General features: G+C 37.6%; 1 protein-coding gene across 1 annotated transcript in view; it reads right to left on the bottom strand.

Annotated features, from left to right (window-relative positions):
* Window positions 1-24181, bottom strand: part of SLC35F1 (solute carrier family 35 member F1) — a gene marked incomplete at both ends in the record, with an annotated part of 422151 nt that overhangs the window by 146987 nt on the left and 250983 nt on the right. The window lies entirely within an intron of this gene.

Raw genomic sequence — 24181 nt, 5'->3', positions numbered from 1 at the left:
TATTCTCTAGTCCATCCATGTGCCTGCAAACGGCATCATTTTGTTCTTTATTTTTGTTTTCTTGCAGCACATCCTTTGACTCTCCCTTACCGAGACAGTCTATTAGTAGAGTAACTCTCATTTTATTGGTTAGGAAATACCTTCAGCATATTTCTTTTTTAAGAGGATAATTAGGATAATAATCCTAGATATAATTTAAGTTTTGGGGGTATTATTATATTAAGTGTTATTATTGTTCATCTAACTGTTATTTTTTGGGTAGACTTTATTTCTTGTAGTTAAGATCTTTTCTTTGGCAGTTTGTAGTTTTATTATGGTATGTCTAGATGTGGTTCTATTTTTGTTACTTTGCTTGGTAGTCACTAGATTTTTAGAACTTAAGAGTTTGTATCCTTTGTCAACACTAGAAAATTTGTTGTCATTACCTCTTCAGTGTCTCTCTCCCCTTTTCTTTATAATATTGTTCAGAATCTGAGTTCATGTTGCACATTCTCATGTCAGTTACCATAGGTTCATATTGTTACCTTGATCTGTTTTCTTAATTCATGAGAAGTAACTTTCATTCTACTAATTCTCTCTTTAGTGGAATCACATCTGTTGCTTAATCTCTACGCTGGTTGTCTAATTTCAGTTATGTTTTTCATTTCTAGGGTTCCTATTTTTCCACCAGATTGTGATCAGATTCTGATCATTTGTTGATGGTTTCCTTATTTGTCTTATAATGAAACCCTTCTTACATTTTTAAAAATACATTTACTTTGCAGTCTTCTTTTGGTAATTCAAATGTCTATAATCTTTACATATTTGTTTCTGTAGCTTATGGCTAAGCTAGATTTTACTCATGGTGGTTCCACATGTTGTTTAAAATTAAAACAAACAAAAAGCTCAGTAGCTTAGTTCATGTTCTTTAGAACTTGATCTACTGAGTTTCTTTGAGAGTCTATTATAAAATGCATTTCTCCAAAAGACCTGGAATTGTTTATGCAAAACACCTAAGGAAATTAACAATCTAAGAAAATTTATATTACATTTTAGCCTCCGTAGTTCTGAATTTATTAAAATTAATAAAATTAATTTATTAAAACTTATGGTCAGAAATTCTCAAGGGGGGATTTTTTTTCCTATTGATTCTTCTCTAGCCAGATGGAAGCTTAGCCAGGCAGATATCCCCACCTCCTCTCTTATGGGACAGTGGTTCATTTACTGAGAGGGTTCATTCACTGAGAGGGTTTCCCTTGGCAGTCCTGTATTTCCTGTAGATCTCTGGTTCTACAATTCATGTTTGCTGTGCTCCAAGCTTTCTTCTGAAGTCCATGTTGGTGATGTTAAAAACCTAGGTTCTAGCCGGGCGTGGTGGCGCACACTTGTAATCCCTGCGCTTGGGAGGCTGAGACAGGAGGATCGTGTAGGTTCGAAGCCGGCCTCAGCTGGCTTAAGAGACCCTGTTTCCAAATAAAATATAAAATAGGTCTGGGAGTATAGCTCGGAGGTAGAAGGTCCCTGGGCCCCATCCCCAGTACCAAAAACAAACAAACAAACAAACCAAAAACACCTAGGTTCTAGAACACCAGGAATAGTGTCATGTAGCTTAGGGGAGGGCATATCATACCAGAGCAAGCCTCTGTCCTCCAGCTTGCATCTGACATCCTCAAACTCCCATAACCTATCCACAAGGTCAGTGCTGCTTTGAAAAGAACTTCTAAAAAACATTTTTCTCACAATCTTAGTGGTGTTATACTGAGAAGTTTTCTCAAAACATTTATTCTATATTGCATTAATAAACAAACACATCCAAAATTAGAATTCTGTGATGGTTAGGTTTATGTCCTCAATTTGACTAGGCTAAGAGATCCTCAGATAGCTGGTAAAATACAATTTCTGGATGTGTCTCTAAGGGTGTTTCTGGAAGATAACAGCATTTGAATCTGCAAATTGAATAAAAAGACTAATTTCACCAATGTGGGTAGGCATATCCACCCAGATCAAACAAAAAGTTAGAGAAAGGATGAATTTGCTGTTTATTTTCTGGAACCAGGGCATTCATCTTTTACTGCTCTTCATCACTGGGCCTCCTAGTTCTCCAGGCCTGCAGATTCTGGGACTTCTGCCAAAAATGCCCTTTCCCCTGTGCTCAGGCCTTCATAAGCAGATTGAATTACATCACTGGCTCTTCTAATTCTCTAACTTGCAAATGGCAGATCATGAGACTTCCCAGCTTCCATAATCATTTGAGTCAGCTCCTCATTCTACATATTTAATCTATTGGTCCTATTTCTTTGAAGAACCCCGATGAATACAGAAGGGAAACATAGCATGTCCTGTTCTACAAACCCCTAGATAACCCTGTCTCCAGCCAGCTTCTGCTTAGTTCCCAGTGTATGCTAAGGGGCACATTCAAATTTAACTATGAGAAATAACTAATCTCTGTCAAGAAAAGAATCAATTTAGTGCTGTGCCATCTATATTAAAAGAATGCATTAACTTTATAAAAATATGGATATAAACTGGCTATGGTAGCACATACTTGTAATCCCAGTACTTGAGAGGCTGAGACAGGAAGATCTCAGGTTGAGGACAACCTTAGTAAATAGCAAGACTTCCATCAACCCAGCAAGACCCTATTTTTAAAAAATCTAGGAAAAAATAAAAATAAAATGGGGCTAGGGATGTAGTTCAGAGGTAGAATGCCCCTGGGTTTAATGCCTGGTATCACACCCCCCACCCCCAAAATGTGGACATAGCCCTTTTATTATGACCCATAAAATATCATTAAAGAGAATATTCAAGACTATCTTGCTAATATCTAAGTTTACTTTTGAGAGACTGAGTTATGAAACCTCCATGGGTGGATCTGATTCTATGCCAATCACAGACCTGGGTTTTTAGTGCTACATCTCCTCTCAGAGGTACTAAAATATCCTGGAAAAAAGATAAGAGAGTTATCTTTTGGATAAATCTTACATCTGTCCTGAGACTGTCTTGGTTTCTTTATAGGTACTGTCAGTCTCCTTCAGTTGATTGTGGTTAGAAGCTGGGTCTTCCCTGAGGCTCAGTGAGGGGAACTTTCTCCATATCCAAGGTTTGTGCAATAAAAAAGTATATGGGCTTAATTTATATGATTCTCCTTAAACTACTTGTGAACCCCATCTTCTCAAAAACAAATAATAGTGAAATTTCTCATTCAAAAATTAAATATACCAAAAATCATTTTTGATGTTGAAAATTGCATTTATAAAAATATCTCTCTTATAGGATAGTCAGCTGAATTGAATAGAAAAGTAAAAGGCTATGGGAAAAGCTATGCCCTAAACACAAGAAACTCTAATAGAAGACAGATGGAGGAAGAAGTGAGAACAGACATTCCATTCCAGGTAGAGGCAGAAGAGTTGGCATCCTACAGTGAATGGTCAAATCCCCAAATCACCAAACCCCAGGAGGTATCATTTTAGAGGCATTGATATCCTGGGAATGTGAACTGAGGGGACAGGGAGCCAGGTGGGAATCTGACCAGCTTTGGTTTCCAGGCTGGGGACACCTGAGTTCCAAGGTTGGGAAAGCTGGGGCGGAAGAGCATCTCCACCTGACAGAGCGAGCTTGAGAGAAGGCAGCATCCGCCTCACCCTAGGACTGAAGCAGGAGGATGTCCTTTCCAAAGGTCAGTATGGGCTGAGTAACCACTGCTCTTGCACACTCAGGAAATGCAAAACACTCCTAAGAAGACAGAGATCTGCTTTCGGAGTTCATGGTAGAGTCCAAAAGAACTTGGAACTTTCAGGAGCATATTTTAAAAAGTCACCACATAGAACAATGGAACTACAATAGAGGAAGATGCTGCTTAAATTATCAATATTTACTCTTGAAAAAAGACTAACAAGTCTCTACAATTTGTACCCGCCTGTCACAGGTAGATAAATTACAGAACCAGCCTAGGTATCCATCAACAGAGAATGGATTGTAACACTGTGGTATATACACACGATGAAATCTTACTCAGCCATAAAGAAGAATATATTATGTCATTTGCAAAAAAAAAAAAAAAAAAGTGGATGAAACTGGAGACTCTTATGCTAAGCGAGATAAGCCAGTCTCAGAAAGTAAAGGATTCTGCTTCCTCTCATATGTGGAAACTAGGAAGAAATTGGGAAACAAAGGAGACTTCAAGTAAATGAGGAGGAACTCCAGTGGAGTGAAGGAGGGGTCTAGAGGAGAGTGCAGAGGATGCTCGATGAAGGAAATAGTTAATTATATGTATAACACACATATGTATTCATGTATATATGCACACACATATATATGTATACGTATACCTTTCCCTCTTTCTCTTTCTCTCTCTCTCTCTCTCTCTCTCTCTCTCTCTCTCATATGGAGAGGTGGTGATTACATATGACTTAAGGTGACTTTGAGGGATACAAAAGATTATTACAAAGAAGTGAGTTTATAACATCACAGAAGAAATTCTAGTCAGGTACCAGAAAAAGATAACTTTTTCTTTTTATAAAAACTCAGTAACATGTATGGGAAACAGGGAGAGTGGAGTGAGATCCAGAGAAAAACATACAAAGTGCTGTGTGCAAGCATGTTCCAATCATGTTGAACCTCAATATAATGTACAGTTACAATACACCAATTAAAGCACATTTAAAAAAATTTTAAAATAAATTAGACAAGCCGAGCCGGGTGTGGTGGTGCACGCTTGTAATCCCAGCATTTGGGAGGCTGAGACCTGGAGGATCGTGGTTTGCGGACAGCCTCAGCTACTTAGTGAGGCCCTCTGCAACTCAGTGAGACCCAGTTTCAAATAAAGAATAAAAAAATAGGGCAGGGGGTGTAGCTTGGAGGTAGAATGCCCCTGGGTTCCATCCCCAGACCCGCAAACAAAACAAAACAAAACAAAACAAAAATTAGACAAGCCAGGCATGGTGGCACACATTTGTAATCCCAGCATTCAGGAGGAGGAGATGGGAGGATTGCGGTTTGGGGACAACCTAAGCTACTTAGCGAGGCTTTTCGCAACTCAGTGACACCCTGTTTCAAAATTAAAAAGACTAAAAATTAAGCTTGGGAGTGTAGTTCTGAGGTACAGTGCCCTTGAGTTCCATTCCTAATACCACAAAAAAGTAAATAAATTATTTAAGTAAGTAAATAAATGAATTAGACAAAATAAAAGAGGTTGGATGAGACTAGAACAGAGATCAACCCCTAAGGTTCTGATATTTTCTCTTTTAAACTCAAAAGGAAACTCTTCTTCTCCCCTTCATGTCTTTTATTTTTCCTTTTTTGAGATAGGCCTTGAGCTCCTGGGTTCAAGAGATTCTCCTTCCTCAGGTTCCCTGGTAAGTGAGATGACAAGCATATGCCACCGTACCCTACTAGAGAACGACATTCTGAGAGTTTTCATCATAAATTATACAACTACTCCATGGAGCAGAAAGGACTTGCTTAACTGCAGAGTAAATAGATGGGATCATATTCTTTATTTTCTTGACCATTCCAGTAAGTTTTGACTTACAGAAGAAAAACAAAATAAAATTCTCCAAAGATAGCAAAAGGATAGGGAGATTTACTCAAAAAAGTTGAAGTTCTTTCAGCTATAGTATATTTAACAGTATCTAATTTAGAGTCACATTTTTAGAGAGTGTGAAGAGATCAAAGAGAGTCTTGAGGTGTGCAAGGAAAGCTTTGCTAGGCATAGAAAATAAGGCCTATCACGAAAGCTTTAAAAAAGTGTGCAGCAGTCTGTAAAGATGGAAAGGTTTTGGTGATTACATATGACTTAAGGTGACTTTGAGGGGCGGATACAAAAGATTATTAGAAAGAAGTGAGTTTATAACATCACAGAAAAAATTCTAGTCAGGTATCAAAAAAAGATAACTTTTAACAGGTTAAGAGATATGGAATTAGTTGTGTGGGAAAAAGCCTTCCTACAATAAGGAGATAGGAGTATATGAGAAAATCAATCATTTTTTCATTTGGGATTATTTAGGTGCAATGAATTGTGAGTGGGAAAAATAGCAAGTGCAACTTTAAACTTTATAAATAAGAATGTAACGTTAGAGGGAGGAAAGTGATCAATCTCCCCCTGCTCTGAACAGCAGAGAAGCGGGCCCTTCTCTTTCAAAGAGGAAGAGACTAAATGGAAGATGTTGAGAGAACAATAATATGAATGAAGAGGGGATGACATTTGAGGGAGCAGATCTGTTACAAAGTGTGCCTCAGCCGGGTGTGGTGGTGCACGCTTGTAATCCCCGCACTTGAGAGGCAGAGACAGGAGGATCGCGCAGGTTCAAAGGAGCCTTGCTGGCTTAAGAGACCCTGCTTCCAAATAAAATATAAAATAGATCTGGGAGTGTAGCCCGGAGGTAGAAGGGTTCCATCCCCAGTACCACCAAAAAAAAAAAAAAAGGTGTGCCTCAGGTGTGATAGTGTACACTAATAATCCAAGTATTTAGGAGATTGAGACAGGAGGATTACAGGTTCAAGGCCACTCAGAGCAATTTAGTGAGATCCTCAGCTATTTAGTGAGACCCTATTTCAAAACCAAAAAAAAAAAAAAAAAGTATGGCTGTGGTTGTAGTTCAGAGGTAGAATGTCTCTGGGTTCAATCTCCAATACCAAAGGCAAAAAAAAAAAAGTTTGCATGAGGTTTGTCTTCAAATATTTCAATGAGTATCTTATTAAAAGAATAACTAAATATTAATGTGGCCCAAAGAAATAGGTTTGGGATACTAAATATCAGCCAAAAGGAAAGATGTTTGGGCTAATTTTAAGAATAAAATTTAATGGTCAGAGCTACCCAAAGATGAGATGCACCTCTTGGATATAATGAGTTCAAAAGACTTCAGCTCACTCTGCCCTCCCAACCTTGACTGTTATAGAAGTGGCGAAGCTGTAGTAGTTGACAATCTAAGGCTTCACCGGCACTTCTTTTCTTTCTTGCATCAGTCTCACTATAAACAAGAAAATTATTTTTCTACCTTTGGCTTTGTCTGAAATTAGATTAACAAAGTAGGAATGTCTGCAGTGACTAGAGATACTTTCTCAAATGGAGCTGAAACATGCGGTCAAAACAAGGCTCCTCCACTGACCTTCAGGCATGACTTCTCACCTTCTGCCTCAAGAGGCTGTCATAAACACACTGAAAATGTCAATTTTTAAAATTGCTAGCCATTATTTTCTGGCAGTGTAAAATGTGTATCTGTAATAATTGGTGGTGTTAGTGAAGTTGAGGCTGGTTCATGTAATTAAACTTAAAAATACCTGAGTCACAACATGTGGCTTTGTAGAACATCATATACCACATAAAACTTGGTATAAGGAAACCACATAAAACTTTTGGGTTGTTTTATAAACCAAATATTTCTCTTAGTGTCATTGTGGTATATTGATTAGAAGAGTTTATTCTTTCTGATCCTTTTCCCTGAGTTGGACAGAAATAAAAGTGCTGAATTTTCACACTTAAAGGATTGGATTTTTTATTTTCATGGCCAGGGAGGATTTTTCATTACAGAGAAGGGTAGATAAGTAACCTCACTCAAACTTTCCACTTTTCAAGTCTGAGAAACGAGTTCAAGGAAAGTGGAGATTATAATTTCTAACTTGCCAGTTCTAGTCTGTAGGAAGTGATTTAACTTTCTATGCTTCTATACTGCTTGAATTTTTAAATAAGACCCTTACTTTTATAGTAAAAAATAAATGTAAAAAGTAAACATTTAGAAAGAGAAGTGATATTCACCTGTAATCCCAGCTACTTGGTAGGCTGAGGTGGGAGGAGTGCAAGTTGGAGGTCAGCCTGGGAAACTTAGTGAGACCTAGTCTTAAAATAAAAAGTCAGAAGATCAAAGGATATAGCTCAGGGGTAGAATGCCCCAGGGCTCCATCCCCAACAGTGAAAAAAAATGTTAAAGGCTAGCATTGTTGAAGACATGTGCCAATACACACCAAATTTGATAAGACAGGCAGGCTGCATGCAGTAAGAGTGATCTTCTCATTTCTAGAGCTCTGGTTCAAATCTGAATTTCTTACTGATCATAGGACTTTGACCTGTTTTCTCTGTGAAAGGATATTTTCATGGTTTATAGATTTATATGATGACAGTGATATCTTTTTCTTCCAGCACTTTAAAAATGTTAGATAGCCTTCTTGTCTCTATTGTTTCTGATGAAAAATATCTTTCCCTTCCCTCTCTCTCTTCTCTCTTCTCTCTCTCTCTCTCTCTCTCTCTCTCTCTCTCTCTCTCTCTCTCTCTCTCTCCCTCTCTGTATCATTTTCTTTTGATATGTTCATGGTTTTCTTTTTGCTTTTGGTCTTTAGAAGTTTGATTATGACATGCACGAATGTGATTTCTTTGCCTTTCTCCTGCTTAAAATTTGCTGAGTGTCTGGATCTATGTGATGTCTTTCAATAAGTTTGAAAAGTTCTCAGCTATTATGTCTTCAAACATTTATTCTGTCCCATTGTTCATTTTCCTTTTTGTTGTTTTCTTGAAAGTCCAATTGCATGTAAGTTGGATCTTTTCATATTCTATTTCTATGGATATTCTGTTCTGCTTTTCTTCCCACTGCTTTCTCTCTTTTTAGGTTTTGCTTGTATACTCTGTGCTGCTTTCCTTTCAAGTTCACAGATTCTTTCCTCTACTGAGGCCTACATTTTTTTCTCTTATTATGTGTTTTTTTTTTAATTTCCATCATTCCTGTTTGAGTATTGACATCTTTAGATCTACTTCTATTGATTACTTTCTTGACAATAAGTCACATTTTCTTGCTTTTTTGCATATTCATTTTTATATCAGATATTTCAAATAAAAGAATAGTAGAGACTGAACTAATGACAATATTTACTTCCAAAACAGGGCGGTTTTTTTTTTTTTTTTTTTTTTTTTTTTTTTTTTTTTGTATGAGGCCTCTTTTTTCTTTTTTTCTTTTTACTAGGGATAGAACCCAGGGGCATTCTACCTCTGAGCTATACCCCCAGCCCTATTTTTTGTTCTTTACTTTTGAAACAGGGTCTCACTGAGTTGCAAAGGGCCTCACTAAGTAGCTGAGACTGTCTGCAAACTGTGGTCCTCCTGTCTCAGCTTCCCAAATGCTGGGATTACAAGTGTGCACCACCATAGCCAGTTGTATCAGGCCTCTTGATTTGGGGACTAAGTCAATATGATCAGTGAAATTGAGCTTTCTTACAACTTTAGTTTGATTTAACTTGCCATTGTTTTCTTTTATTCTATTTATGTGGAACATACTGAAAATGACATACATTCAGACTGTGCTTGGTGCCCTCTCCCCCCTCTCCCCGCTTCCGCTTTTTCCCCTCCCAACAATGAGTGTCCAGGTTGACCATGCTACATTCATACTTTTACACATGACTCCAGATAATGGAGGGGAAACCTCAGTAAAGCTAGAATGGAAGGATAGGAGAGGAAGAAGGCTGAGGTTGATTGATGGAGGAGCTACATCTAAATATGTATAAAATATGAATTCAGCTGGTTAACTCACCATTGTTTTCAAGTATTCTGAGAGCAGAATCAGTGTTTATCTTATTCAGGCATGTGGTCTGAGAGCTATTGAAGTTCTGGAGATTTCCCTGCACTCTACAGCTAAGTTACCAGTTTTATGCTGTATCTTTGCTCTACAGCTCAAATGACTACTGGTTGGGTTGCTGAGGGATTCTTTTGGGGTTTTGTCCTGTATCAACTTTCTGCACCTTTGGAACACTCTCACTCTCTCTCTCTCTCTCTCTCTCTCTCTCTCTCTCTCTCTCTCTTTCTCTCTCTCTCTGCCTAAAATGTTTCAGAAAGATTTTTCTTAGTTCTCTGGTCCCTCCTTTGCAGCTAAAGATCTAGAATGCCTCAAATTTCTTTCTTTCTTTTTTTTTCAGATTTCCCATGTGACTCCTGACACCTTCAAAGGATGGCAGTTATGTAGTTACAGAGGGTGCTTCACACACTCAGGGGGTCTTATAACTGCCCCGTTCCATCCTTTGGCCTGCAGTATAGACCTCATGCCCAGCACCAGGTGAAGCTCCATGGAACACAGTTTGCAGCTGTGTCCAGACCTGTTCTGGGGTTGATTCCTTTCCTTTTCATCTGCCAGGGATGATATAACTATAGATTTTTTTCTCCTATGAAGGAAGTTTTCTTGGGTTCTGCATATTAAGGTTTCTTTTCATCCTTTGTTTTCTGGTACATTCAAAGAAACTATGATTTTATAAGTTACCAGGCTTGTTTTTGTGTCAGAATGAGAGTGACAACCTTTTGTGACTTACTATGTCCTAGAAAGAAGCTATGATATAATTTATGATGTTAACTAACCTCTGTAAACTTTATCTACAGAATAACCTATAAGGTTATTGTGGGGCATAATGAATGATGATGTAACTGTGTTGTGTATTCTCACCCCTTTTATCGTTCCTTTTGCGTGGTATTTGAAATCGTTCATAGTAGGGTCATAAAATCAAACAAATTTATTGTGCATTATTTCTTTCTCCAGTGTTTAATTGCACTCTTCTCTTTGCTGATGTTCGTACAAGTTGAATGAACTGACCTTTCGCCTGTTATTTTGAAAAATCTTACTCATCTCAGAATGTACTAGTTTTATTCAGAGCTACATGAGTTTGAGTAAGTGAATAGTTAACCCTGAAGAAATCACATACAGATATCATCAAAGAAATTCACATTTTAGTGGAACCATCAGAAGTATACATTTGTATCTCTGAGTATATAAAATAATTGATATAGGTTAATATGTAATTTTTATTTGCAAAACAACCAAACTTACCAAGCCAGAAAATCTGAACTAAAGAGATATTAAAGTGACCTGCTTAAGAAAGAAATATAAACCATAGTAGGAAGCATTCTTGAATGTAATTTTACTGTCCTTATTCCCACAACATTCATCTAAACTATGATGCTAATTTACAATTTGGGATTCCTGGAAGCTATATCTATGCCACATTCATTGGTTTTTGAAGCGATAAGGAGCATATATACTAAACTTACTTCATTTCTTATTTAATATTAATGAAACTGTCAAAAAGTACAGAAAACCATATGTAAGTGACACTTAGAAAAAGGCAGGGTATATAAAGCTGATGGGCATGGTTGCACTGATACTGACAAAAATTTCCCTATCTCATTCCAATTAATCCTTTGAATTTTTTAATTTTTAATTTTTAATTTTTTTGAAACAAGGTCTCACTAAGTTGCAGACCTCACTAAGTAGCTGAGGCTGTTCGAGAACCATGATCCTCCTGTCTCAGCCTCCCAAGTACTGGGATTATAAGCATAGGCTACCATGCCAGGCTCCTCCTTTGCATTTCAACACCAATAAGCCTCCCTAGAACACAAAATCCAAATGTTGGAAAATGCCCAATGGTCTTCTCTCATACTGTGCTTTCTAGGCAAAAAATAAAATAAAATTGAATAGAGGTTCTGATTAAGCCCTAGTTAAACTCACTCAAGTGCTTTGGTTTACATGATACCCTAAAGGAATATTACTGATGTCATTTATGTGATCACAAGCTGTGTTTATAGCAATAAAGAAAGCTAGGCTTGGGTAGTATTAATAGCCCTTCTAATTACACTACCATAAAGGGTTTATGGATGATATAATTTTCAGTATTATTATCCAATGCTCTGACAGTGGCATTCTTCCAGAGGAAGGTATCATAGGACCATTTGTTTTTCCATTTTTGCACTAATTTATAAAGAAAAGAAAACAAGAGGTTGAATAAAAGAAAGAAGGTAAATAACCCACTGGGACACTCTCTTACACCAAGAACAGACTGTGTGAGGGATCATTATCATTGCACATTTTATTTCAGGATTTACACATTATTTCAAGTTGCCAATAAACATGTGAAAGGATGCATGCACATTTTTCTGGCAATTAAGGAAATAAGATGTATGATAATGATATTTTTCACTTTTCAGAATGACAAAAAATTACTGATAATGTCCATTGGTGATAAATAAATAGGAAGATAGGTACTCTTAAATACTGGTAGAATGCTTTTGAATTGGTAATGCCTTTTTTGGGGGGTAGGATGTGGGTGGGGAATCTGGTGATACGTATCAATATTTGGAATTCCCTTTGCTCAACATTTAAATTTTTTGAAATCCTAATGATATGTTTTCACATGTATTCAAAGGTATTTATCAGGATGATTCTTATGAGATATATTTTATAATAAAATTCACAATTGGAAACAATCTGTATGACCACTCATTTGGGGCATATCAGTTCTACTACGGCAAAACTATAAAGTGTACATGTACTGAATATATTATTATATATTGTATATTATTTTCCAGAACATATTATTAATTAGTAAGTGAAAAAAGCAAGCTTCAGAATAACTTGCATTGTTTCTAGCACTGGCATGAAAAAAAAAATTCTAACTACATATATAAATGCAAATGCATAGGAAAATGCCAAGGAAGTAAATAACATTTTAACATAGATTTTCTTTGGAGATGGGATTTATGTGGTGGCACTACCACTTTTTAATTTTTTAAGCATATTTATGTTTGTATTTGAAATGCTGATATTTACATGAGCAATCATGATACTGTTATGCTACTTGAGTAGTTAAAAAACAAAAATAAAATTTGAAAATGGTAATAACATTGTCACCTCAAATATCATCTCTCAGTGGCTTTTTCCAAGTATTGGGCAGTTTTTATAATGTAGAACTCTGCTTTAGAAGAAGCCCTATAAAGCTATTTAGTCAGAAGATTCATTATGAAGGTATTTCCATTTATTTTAGCTCTAAATCATATTGAATTGATTTTAATTGAAAGTTCCTATATTTAGAGACAAATGAGATTCTTTGGGTTTAGTAACAAGGTTGTATATAGAATATAGTATCAACTGAAGTTATTTCTTATAAAATTAGTACCTAAAATAGTACTTCTTTAAACTTTAGAATCAGACTCTACTCTTCTGAAGTCCAAAGTAACTTGGCTTGCACTTTAGAAGAGACCCTGCTAAGAGAATAAAAATCAGCATATCAAGTCTTGGTCTCTTTTCCTCAAGTAGACAGGCTAATTAGAAAACAGGAATAGAAACATCGTAGCACCTTGATTTTAAGTTTCTTTGAGTCCTTATTAAAAAAAAAACACACCTCTATTTTCATTTACAGAGTGACACAGAGAAGTACATGTTGATTTTACTGGATATAGAATGTAATCTCTTTTTGTTAACTGGTTTCTCCTCCAACTGTTGGTTTTTAGATTTCAGTTAGTATGATAAATGAAGAAGGGGTTACTTGATCACCTGGTACCTGCTTTATTATTGAACTTGGGTTTCAAGCAAATAACATTTTTTGTGTGTGATATTGGGGATGAAACCCAGGGGCATTCTACCTCCAAGCTATACCTCCAGCCTTAGTTTTTATTCTTTATTTTACAACAGGGTCTCACTGATTTGCAAAGGGCCTCACTAAGTAGTAGCTGAGGCTGGATCCATCCTCCTGTCTCAGCCTCCCAAATGCTGGGATTACAAGCATGCCCCACCACACCTGGCTAGCCAATAACATTTTAAAAGAGGTGCTATTGTGATGAAATGTGGCAGGTAACAGGAATGGAGAACATCTGGGGAATGGTAGCAGTGTCCAGGCCAAAGGTGATGGTGGTGTAGCTTAGGGTAGGGCTAGAACTTATGGGAACTGAGAAAAGGGCCTTTCTCCTACAGCCTTGGGTGCACAGTAGAGGTGGGTGGGTGAATGATACAGAGATGGGAGAAGCATATAACACTTTTGTTAATGCAAAGTCAGAGTCCTGGTGTTAAGGGCATGTGCAATATCAAAGAAAGACCAGACATGGGCCATTGAACATTGGTGTATTGGTTCTAGTTGCTTATGACGATTTCTTCTGCTATGAATAACTGGGAAAAGGAGACCTCAGAGTGGATAGAGAAAAGAGTGGTGGAGCTGATGACTGAGGAGAAGCAAGTGCTCATGCAATCAAGATTTGGTGGAGATAAGGTGAAGGGAGGCCCTCAGAGTAGTACACTTGCAGTCAAAGGGCTCATATTTGTCGCTAGACTCCTCCTGCCTGCAAGCTTGAAAAGGGCAGGAGACAGGAGCTCTCCCGTCTGTCTTCACTTGGTAGTCAGGTAGTCAGGTAGTCAGGTATCCTTCACACCAAGTAGCACAGTGCCTGACAGGTGAATACATTCCCCAAACTGAATAAATGAATAAGGAATGTGAATGCACGAAGTAAGAAGAAAGTGGCAGAGGAAGGTAAGAGAACTGCAATTTATATAAAAGAAATTTGAATAATGTGCTCAGGTTGGAACCTTCTGAAAGGTTCTACGGAAAGCAATCACTGACAGAACTAAACCTCTAGAACACCATTGGGGAGGGGTCACAGCCCAATTTTGTGCACCAGATTGGCACCCTCGGTTAAGAGATATTCTTGTATAGAAACAAGTTTATCAGTTTTCTCAGATATTTAACATGTTCAACATATCTAAGTTAAAAAAATAATCAGAGGCTGAGAGCTAGTAAGTTTCCACATAGTAAATAAGTTGAAATTTTTAACAGTGCAGAGACTTCTACATTTATGTCACTTACATAAGCTATGCCCACACATTTCCTTTGTTAAAAGAAGTACCTACCAAGTCCCTTAACTTTATTTTTAGAAGCTGAGTTCTTTGCTTGTTTCTGAATGATCTAACTTAGTTTCTTTTAGTCTAACAAAAGTTTAAAATCAATAGCTTGCTTAAAGCTGTGCTATAATGGTCCAGAATTTAACACTGCCCAGCTGGAAATTTCGACCTTGGCAAATGACATCGACTAAAGTCAAAAGCTGAAATGTGCTCATGGGTGGAGAAGCTGCTGTTTTTGAACCTGGGAAGACCCCAGTGTTCTATGGACTTTGTCTGCAGCATGCTCCTTGGGCTCAGCAATGGCCTAGCAAGGTTCCCAGACCTAGGACAGGTGGCATTCCCTCTTCTCAGCCAAGGATGACACAGGACCACTTCCCTAGCCAGGTAGCCCCCAATATTTTGTGCTTCCCTAAGGCATGTGACAGCTATTTTTTATTTTAAATTATTTTCATTTTTCTTTTTCCCCATCCTAATTTTATTTTTAACTTTGCAATGAAAAGAATACTCTTCTCCTATAAAAAATAATACTGAAAAGTCAGTGTCTTTGAATGAGTTCACTCAAGGAAAGTTCTTGTCTTGAGAGTAGTTTATCAGTAAGGATCAGTAAAGCTAGATCTCTGCTTACAAACTTCTTACTGTGGCAGCTATCTGGATGATCCAAAAGGGGTGTGTTCCTCACTGATTATTCTGAATAACTGATGGTGATTTGGGATTTTGATCATAAACTAGTGACTCAATTCTCCTTCTTGGAATACAACTGAAGATTTCTGCTGTTTAATTTTCAGAGAGAGGAATGTCATCCTGCCCTGACTTTGGCCAAGCCACACTTTCTTTTCCTCAACTTTTCCAGCTGGCATGAGCCTTGGTCAGCAGGCCAAATGGGAATTTAATTTTTTCCCAGCTGCCTGGATCTGCTGTGCTTTCTGTGCATGTTCAGTTGGCTACAGTACACTGATGAATTCTGTGCATGTTGTGGAAGAGAAAATATGCCGGAGAAAAGGTGGCCAACCATTTCACCACAGGCTTTCATGGGTATCCTTGTCCTCTAAGCCTTTTCTTGAGCAAAGAATAACTTGGAGTAGTTATCTGCAGACACACCTTGAGCTGAATCTGGATTTTCTGTCCTTTATCTGGATTTGTAATGACATTCCTGACCCCATCGAGAGAAGAGAGAACTGAATGTTTTTCTTCCCATTTCTACCCCATTTGTTTATCAATTAAGGATGTGTGAGAAGGAAAAAAGAAGGAAAAGGCTGTGTGAGAAGGGGGCAAGAGAGGAAACAGAAGAGATAAAACACACACACACACAATCAAGAAAAAGAGAAAAGGCGGGGAGGAATTATGCCTTAAGATCCCATAGTTCTAATCAAAGCTCTAGGATGAAATACTTATGTGGGGTAAGTACTGGCCTAGGGAATTGTTATTTCAACTCTTCTCTGGCTGTCTTCTCTTCTTCCTTTCAGTCCTTAGTAAACCTTTTTGGTGTAGTTATTCCTAAAAGTCAGCATAGCTAGGCTTCTTTTGAGCAAAGATTCTGATTCCCTATATTTTTTCAAAACCCACTCTATACCTGGGGAAAGGGAATAGAGGGGATTGTTCATATTAGAATTAGTCATACGTTAGCATAACAATTATATCAGTTAAGTTCGCTTCTTCTCCCTAGTCCTCAAAAATCTTAGAAATGCACACCAGTGAAACCAAACATTTCATGAAATGCAGAGACAGAGAATTTAGATCTAAAGATAACCGCAATACTATTCTAATCTTTGATAGAAAAAAAAATCATTTGCTTCATTTTTTTCCCCCTACAGATCTCATGCAGCAGACTGCAATAGTGTCTGCAAGATGCCTAACTGCTGAGTCTCTGATTTAATGAAAACTTAGGGAAAGCAATTCAATTCACTGCAGGGACGGCTTTGTTCCTCCATTATGATTCTTTTTTAATGAGAAAGATGATTGGAAGGATAAACTCTATTCCTCTGAATTTTTACACTAATTACATACAAAGCACTATTTTGGCAGAAGGGGACTTATCTGCTTTAGGCAATACAGTTATCATCCTGTAACCACCCTTCAGTCTCCCACATGAACACTGGAGCTGCGTGCCAGGAATGAGTATTGCTCATGCCAGCTCTCAGCATGGGTAGATGAATGCTTAAAGATTTCCAGAATTAACAGGCAACATGGACTCCAGATAAAACAGGGAGACAACCCCTCCCCACAGCTTATATGCTGTCCAGAAAGAAGGAATCAGAGAGGCATTCATTAATGAAGTATTTGGCATGGCATGGGACTTGAGGGAGGGTCTGTACAGTGTGTGTGTAGTTGATGTACAGTGGTGTGTGTGTGTGTGTGTGTGTGTGTGTGTGTGTGTACGTATGCAGGGTGCATATATGTTTATATGAAGGCTCATTAAAAGGAGAAAATGGTGTTGCACATTTATGCCAATGTCTTTCAGTCTAAGTCACCTCTTGCATCGAGGAGGGTTTTGTGTAAGATGTCATTCAATTCATGTATTTCAGCACAAATAAAACCCGCACTATTGGATACTACAAATCTGACTACGACTGCAGGAGATTTGATATTCACCCTCTAAGCACTGTATATGTATGAACTTCTGAGTTAAATTTTGGTGAGAGGTAATCCATTTAATGAATTTATCACATTTTATTTAGCTGTTCACAAGCTGATGAGAATTTGGATTGTTTACAGTTTGAGACAATTATGAATAATGCCATAATGGGAATCCCCATATACTTTTATGTGTGGATATTATGTTTTAATTTTTCTGGGAAGAATGCAACTGTTAGGTCCTACAGAAAGTGTATATTTAACTTTATAAGAAATTTCCAAGCTGTTTTCCACAGCAGTGTCACTATTTTGCATTCTTGCCAACAGTATATGAGAGTTCCAGTTGTGAAACATATTGGCAGACTGGCTTTGCTAGACGTGGATTGTGTGTGTGTGTGTGTGTGTGTGTGTGTGTGTGTGTGTGTGTGTGTGTATGTGTATGCATGTATGTATGATTGAAGCCAAGGGCATTCTACATCATAACTACACCCTCAGCCACTTTTATTTTATTATTTACTTATTTATTTTTTGGCTTTTTGAAATGGCTTCTCACCAGGTTGCTGAGACTCTTGCTACATTGCTGAGGCTGTCCTCAAACCTGAGATTTTCCTGTCCCAACCTCCTAAGTAGTGAAATTATAGGTATGCATCACAAGGCCAAGTTTAGATGTGAATTCTAATTTTCTCTGGCGATTTTCTCTTCCAGTCTCCCAGCATGATAAGTGTAACACCACAGCCTCAAACCTTTCTTCCTCATAAGCATAATCTCCAAGGATTATCTACAAAGATTCAACTCATAAATCCCTGAGGTACCTTCTTTCTATGCTTTGGGGGCTAAAACTCTCCAATCACACTTAAGAGTGACCTGACACAGAATAGATAGAGAAGTCTGCAAATCATTTCTCACAAGGGAGCCTTTTGAAGAGGCTCCACCTCCACCAGACTTAGAGAAGAGACAGTATTTCCCCCATGGCTCCTGAGGGAGTTACAATTCCATATTTACATTTGCCAAGTGCTTTCTTGCTCTGCCGATTCACTAACTGCCCTTCTCTTCAGTGGCTTAGACACAATTAACCAGAGAATGGGGAGTGGGGCAGCTCACACAGAGATCAGGCTGTTGGTCTGAGAAAAGCCAAGATTCTGCTTTAGTGTGTTTCATTGCTTTGACCTATGCTTTAGACTGCCTATGGTAAACATGAATGAAGATTCCAGGCCACATGTCCAATTCCTAGTATCAAGAAAAGATTCTAATAAAGGCAGGGGGAAAGATGCACAGGACCAGTGTTCTAGAACTAAAGAGGAAGGTCTTCAGGAGACTCTGGGGTCTGACACACTGGGAAATTCCAGGTACCTATGTTTAAGAATTCTACATGGCTCTCTGAGAGGCCTGTTTTATTTACTATGAGTTCCATACTTTTCTATTTATATCAATGTTTTAAATCTTGCAATATTGGTAACTGTAATTTAACCTATGGAATAAGTAAGGAGTATAGTATTTCTGCAGAGAACAAGTATGAAGCTTATCTTGGGCCAGAGAGGGCAACAATTGCCTTTTGATTAATTGTGTTCCAGCTATCATCCCCACCACCCTAAGAAATAAATTCTTAATTTTGGTGTGAACTATGAAAAGAATATATTCATTTTTCAATGCAAGGTTGTAGGACTAGATCAGGGCCATGAGTTACATCTAGCTGCTGTGGCTAATGAAGCTGTCAGTTATGTTTATTTCTTTTAAATCTTGAGGTCCACTGCAATGCTCCAGGTGGAGAGAGGAGGATGGTGGGTAGAAGAGGCCAGGAGAGAGTAAACATCCGCAACATGCAACCCACTTTGTTTCTTTGGACTCTTCACTTAGAATTTAAATTCAAACCTGGACCTCTAGGATTCCCATCTGCTGGAATTTAATGCTCAAAAAGAGTAAGACATACAGCTCACTTTTCAGTATTTTCTTTGAAAAAAAAATTTCACAGTGATATTCTTTATGAGTTCTCTTTTAAAGACTTGTTTCATTTTTATACTCATACAAAGAAATACATAAATGATTGAGTGACTCTTTTAATGTTTATGTTTCAAGAATTTATCAAAAAGATACATGTAATATTGATCAAACTGCTTTTAGCTGGAAGATTGGTTAAAAGGTTATCTTTATAACCTTTTAATGAAAAGTCAGAACTTAAAGAACCAGTTACCAGGAACATTGAAACCATTAGTAGTCTAATAAAGTCAAATGGTGGCAACATTTTATGATCTTTCTAGGTCTGTATATTAACTGGCAGACACTTCTGATCATATTCATGCTTAAATTTGTGATAGCCATTTTTTCACCACCATAAATTGAGGAAGAAAACACGGCCTGAAAGCAAGTTTTCTTTTTATTCTCAGCATCTTTCCTTAGATGTCAGTTACTTCCCTCATTTAGGGACAAAAATAAAGAAAAATGGTAGCAGAAGAAGGAAGATGGAATTAGTGGAATTATTATTTTTAATACTTAGAAACATCTAAAGGTATTTCTGAGGCATAGTAGGATTTTTGTCATTTCTTACTTTTACATCACAAAAACAAAAAATAGTTGGTCTTCAATTGGATTCTAGCCTGTTCACTTGTTTATAATCTTTGCATTTTGGGATATTTCAGCTTCCTGATTTCATAAACATTACATGGAATTTTAAGAAAAGAGTAGATATGAGGAAGAGTGTGTTTTTTTTATTTTCTAGATATACTCTCAAGTTTTTGGAAGCCTCACTATGCTTTCTTGGTCATGTTGCTGAAGATTTACTTTGGATATACAGCATAAATTGTTTGGATTTCTGGTGTTTCTTTCATGAGTACATTTTCATTTCCTGAATAACTTCTCAATAAGGTTATAATTAGATATTAAGGAAATAGTAATCTAAAATTTTTCTAAATTCCCAAACTTTATACATCAATGGAATCACATTTAAAATTATATTAAGCTGGGCGTGGTAGGCACATGCTTGTAATCTTAGCATTCAGGAGGCTGAGACAGGAGGATCAAGGTTTGTAGACAGCCTCAACTACTACTTAGTGAAGCTCTTTGAAACTCAGTGAGACCCTGTTTCAAAATAAAGAATAAAAAAAATATGGCTGGGGGTGTAGCTTGGAGGTAGAATGCCCTGGGGTCTCATGTCCAGTACCACACACACTGTGTGTGTGTGTGTGTGTGTGTGTGTGTGTGTGTGTGTATGTGTGTGTGTGTGTGTGTTGTATATATTTCTATAAAGTTACATTACTGAAGCTCTTTGTTATGAATAGTAAACTTTTTTAAATTTAAGAACTATTGGAGGAAAAACTAGTTCTAGCCATGAAGAAGATTAAACTTAAAGTTTGTATAATAGTATCTACGTGTGTGTGTGTGTGTGTGTGTGTGTGTGTGCACGCGTATGCATGTGCACATGTGCACACGAGTGTTACTGGTTATTAAACCCAAGGACATTCTGCCTTTGAGCTTTACCTCCAACTTTGTTTTTATTTTTTAGTTTGAAATGGCATCTCACTAAATTACAGAAGGCCTTGCTAAGTTGTTGAAGCTGGGCACAAACCTGCAATTCTCCTGTCCCAGCCTCCCAAGCACTAGGACTACAGGCATGCACCACTATACCTGGCTAATAGAATTGAATTTGATTAAAGAGATGGTTCCTAAAATTTTGTAGGAATTAACGACAAGTTAAAGATTCTACTTCATACTAGAACTTATACTGGAACCTGCTGTTTCCAAGTCTGTAGATTCCTGGTCCAAAGCAAATTTGTTAGGGAGAATTCAGTTTAACTTCAAATTCAAGTTATGGCCAGGTTTTCCTAATAACTTCATCCTTAATGCTCGTCAAGGTCTTCTTACACTTTTCATAGTGTTCGAGTATGACAATCACCATCTTTTAGAAGCTACATGAATAAGGTCATAGGGATTTAATTTAAAAATCCATAACAAGGTGGTATTGCACTACCAGCACAGTAGGTGATATCTGTGCTGGGGGAGGCATGCAGACCAGCACCTTGCACAGACTTAATCCACAGCCCTGGAGGAGAAGATGTGGCTAAGAGAACCTCTGTCGCACGGACCAGCCTTCCTGTCCTGTTCTCCATTTCTCACTCCCTCTTCAGTCTAGAGGTATCTGAATTGCAATTTATTATGTCTCCACAACATAGTACTGAATATGCCTATACAAAATTAATGTAATTACTATGTTGATTTCCAGATGTTAGCTTAATGCCGGCCTATTCAAACTCTAAAGATGAAGCTTAAAACAAACATTAGGAGCAAACACCCAAATAAAGACACACCAGCAAATTTGGTGATACTCTGAAGCAACGGTAAAAATCTCCAGAGCGGGTGTTTTATAAATGGATCTCCCCATGGCTGAGCAGGAGCACAGTCAGGCTCTCCTTGGACCCTCTTCATCCTTTCCTTCCAAACAGCCTCTTAAATTCCTTGCTGCTCCAAGTCTTTGGCCTCTCTCCATGATTCCCTCTCCCCTGTCCACCACTTCAGTCTCCCTGCACTGCCTGTTATGACACCCTCCTGACTTCATTGCTGTGTCTCACTAGACCTGGATCCCCAGAGCTGGTTTCTTGTTCAGGGGTATGACGAAATACAGGGAAACACCCTCTCTTTTTGTTCAAGAGGGGCTCCCACTCCTCCTGCTGCCTCACCTAAACCTCACCTGGGGAGGCAGGGCAGAAGTCTAACACTTCTTGATCCAACCCCTTAGCAGGTTCCTGGGGCCAACAGAGCTTTGACTTTCTCATTTATAAAACTTTGGATAATAATACATATATTATGAACTGAAGGAAATGAAAGGGACAATTCACACACACAGTGACTGCCACATTATAAAGGCAAAAGAGACGGTGTTATTTTTATTAACTATGGACCTTTTATACATTTAGTTTTGTAGTATTTTTCCTGGTTTATATTTATAACTGCTGAAATTATTTTTTTCTGCTTTTAAGGATGCTTATTTTTCCTCCTAAGGCAGATTCCTGTTAAATCTCTAGACTTGTTGAAAGTAAGATGGACAAGAACCCAAAGATGAACTACAGCTCACCATCATGTAACCCAAATTGGTTCTACAGATCACAATAGAAGATGAATTCACCACATCCATGTTAATTTTTTTCAGGGATAGAGTACTAAGAAATTGTTATGATTTAATCTTATTATTCTTAATTATGCCTCATGTTCTGAACTAAATAATTTTATTCTTTTAATATTGATTCAAGGTCATATCAAATGATTTTTTTCATTCAACTCTTAGCTGCCCTCCTCCTCCTCCTCCTCCTCCTCCTCCTCCTCCTCCTCCTCCTCCTCCTCCTCCTCCTCCTCCTCCTTCTTTTTTGTGGTACTGGGGATTGAAACCAGGGGCATTCTACCTCTGAGCTACACCCATAGTCTTATTTTTTTTTCTTTATTTTGAAGCAGGGTCTCACTGAGTTGCAAAGAGCCTTACTAAGTAGCTGAGGCTGTCTGATGCTGGGATTACAAGCATGCACCACCACGCCCAGCAGCTCTATCTTCTTGATAGGGCCAAATGAGACATTCCCACGATCTCTCACAAGTGAATTTCTAATTTTAACCCTCCTCATTTCCCTCATTCCCTCACTTCCTGGATTGTTTTCCTGACTGGAAACACCATGAAACAGAGGAGATAACTGTTAAAACAACATATTTCTATCCCTCACTCTGAGAAAACATAGCTGAGATTCAATGTCTATAACTTCTGTAGGCTGAGGTTTTAGCTGACACTTGTTTTAAAAGTACTTATGTCTCCTGATGTTAATTTAAAAAATAAATACTGACAGAACTCATTTTTGAAAAGCAAATGAAATTAGTTTCTCTCATAGTTTAAACAAATCCAAAATTAATTCAGTATCAGCTTATTCTTTTTTTTGTAAAATGACACTTAGTACTGGCTTAGTAATTGTAATTAAACAATATTTTAGACAAAAATCCAAATAAAATGTAAAATCTAAGTACTAAGCACTTATAAATAGTTTTTATAAAGGTTTGAAAAACATTGACTATTACAATTGATATACACATGTCTTATGGTATCAAGCCTACTAATGGTTATTTTTCTATGAACATTTTATAGCCAATAGCTGCTGTTTGGGGAAAATTGTTGGCTATTTCTGGGCCAGAGGTAAAAGTGTTTATACTAGCTAGGCATGGTGGCACCCACTTGTAATCCCAGCATTTGGGAGACTGAGACGGGAGGATCGCAGTTTGTAGACAGCCTCAGCTGCTTACTGAGGCCCTTTGCAACTCAGTGAGACCTTTTTTAAAAAATAAACAATAAAAAATATGACTTTGGTTGTAGCTTGGAGGTAGAATGCCCCTGGGTTCCATCCCCAGTACTGCAAAAATAGAATTTTTTAAAAAAGTGTTTATATCAGATTCAGTGATAAAATCACAAGGCTCTGAGGCATGCCCTCCACTCTCCAGGGATGTATTTTGGGATGTTAAATTACATTAAATTACAACTGCTCCTTAACAAAAAATTTCTTGTACTGACTTTTGGAATACTTGTTTTATTGCTATTATTATTATTATTATTATTAGCCTTTTTTCATCTGAGCTAGATGCCTAGCCCTGTTTTATTTTGTATTTTGAAACAGAGTCTTCCTAAGTTGCTGAGGCTCCTGCTAAGTTGAGGAGACTGGCCTCAAACATGAGATCCTCCTATCTCAGCCCCCCAAGTACTGGGATTAAAGGCATGCACCATCATGCCTAGTGCTTTTAATTATTTTAATAATTGAATTATTTTAAAATTAAATAATGACCATTAATAGTAGCTTTCTCTTGGTTCTTCTACCTACATTATTACTGGAGTTGCTTTCATTGACTATTTTTTATCTTTCTTCTGTCATTTTCACAAAGACCATGTATATGGCTGCAATTTCCTTGGCTGTATCAGCATTTGCCTTATGTCAGATAGTTGCATGGGGCTTGTTCCAGGTTCCGGGGAAGCACACTATTTGAATTCATTG

The sequence above is a fragment of the Muscardinus avellanarius genome (assembly GCF_963383645.1).
Source record: "Muscardinus avellanarius genome assembly, chromosome: 8".
Classification (NCBI taxonomy): Eukaryota; Metazoa; Chordata; class Mammalia; order Rodentia; family Gliridae; genus Muscardinus; species Muscardinus avellanarius.
Note: the sequence above shows the minus strand (reverse complement) of the source record. Positions and strands in the feature narration are given on the sequence as shown.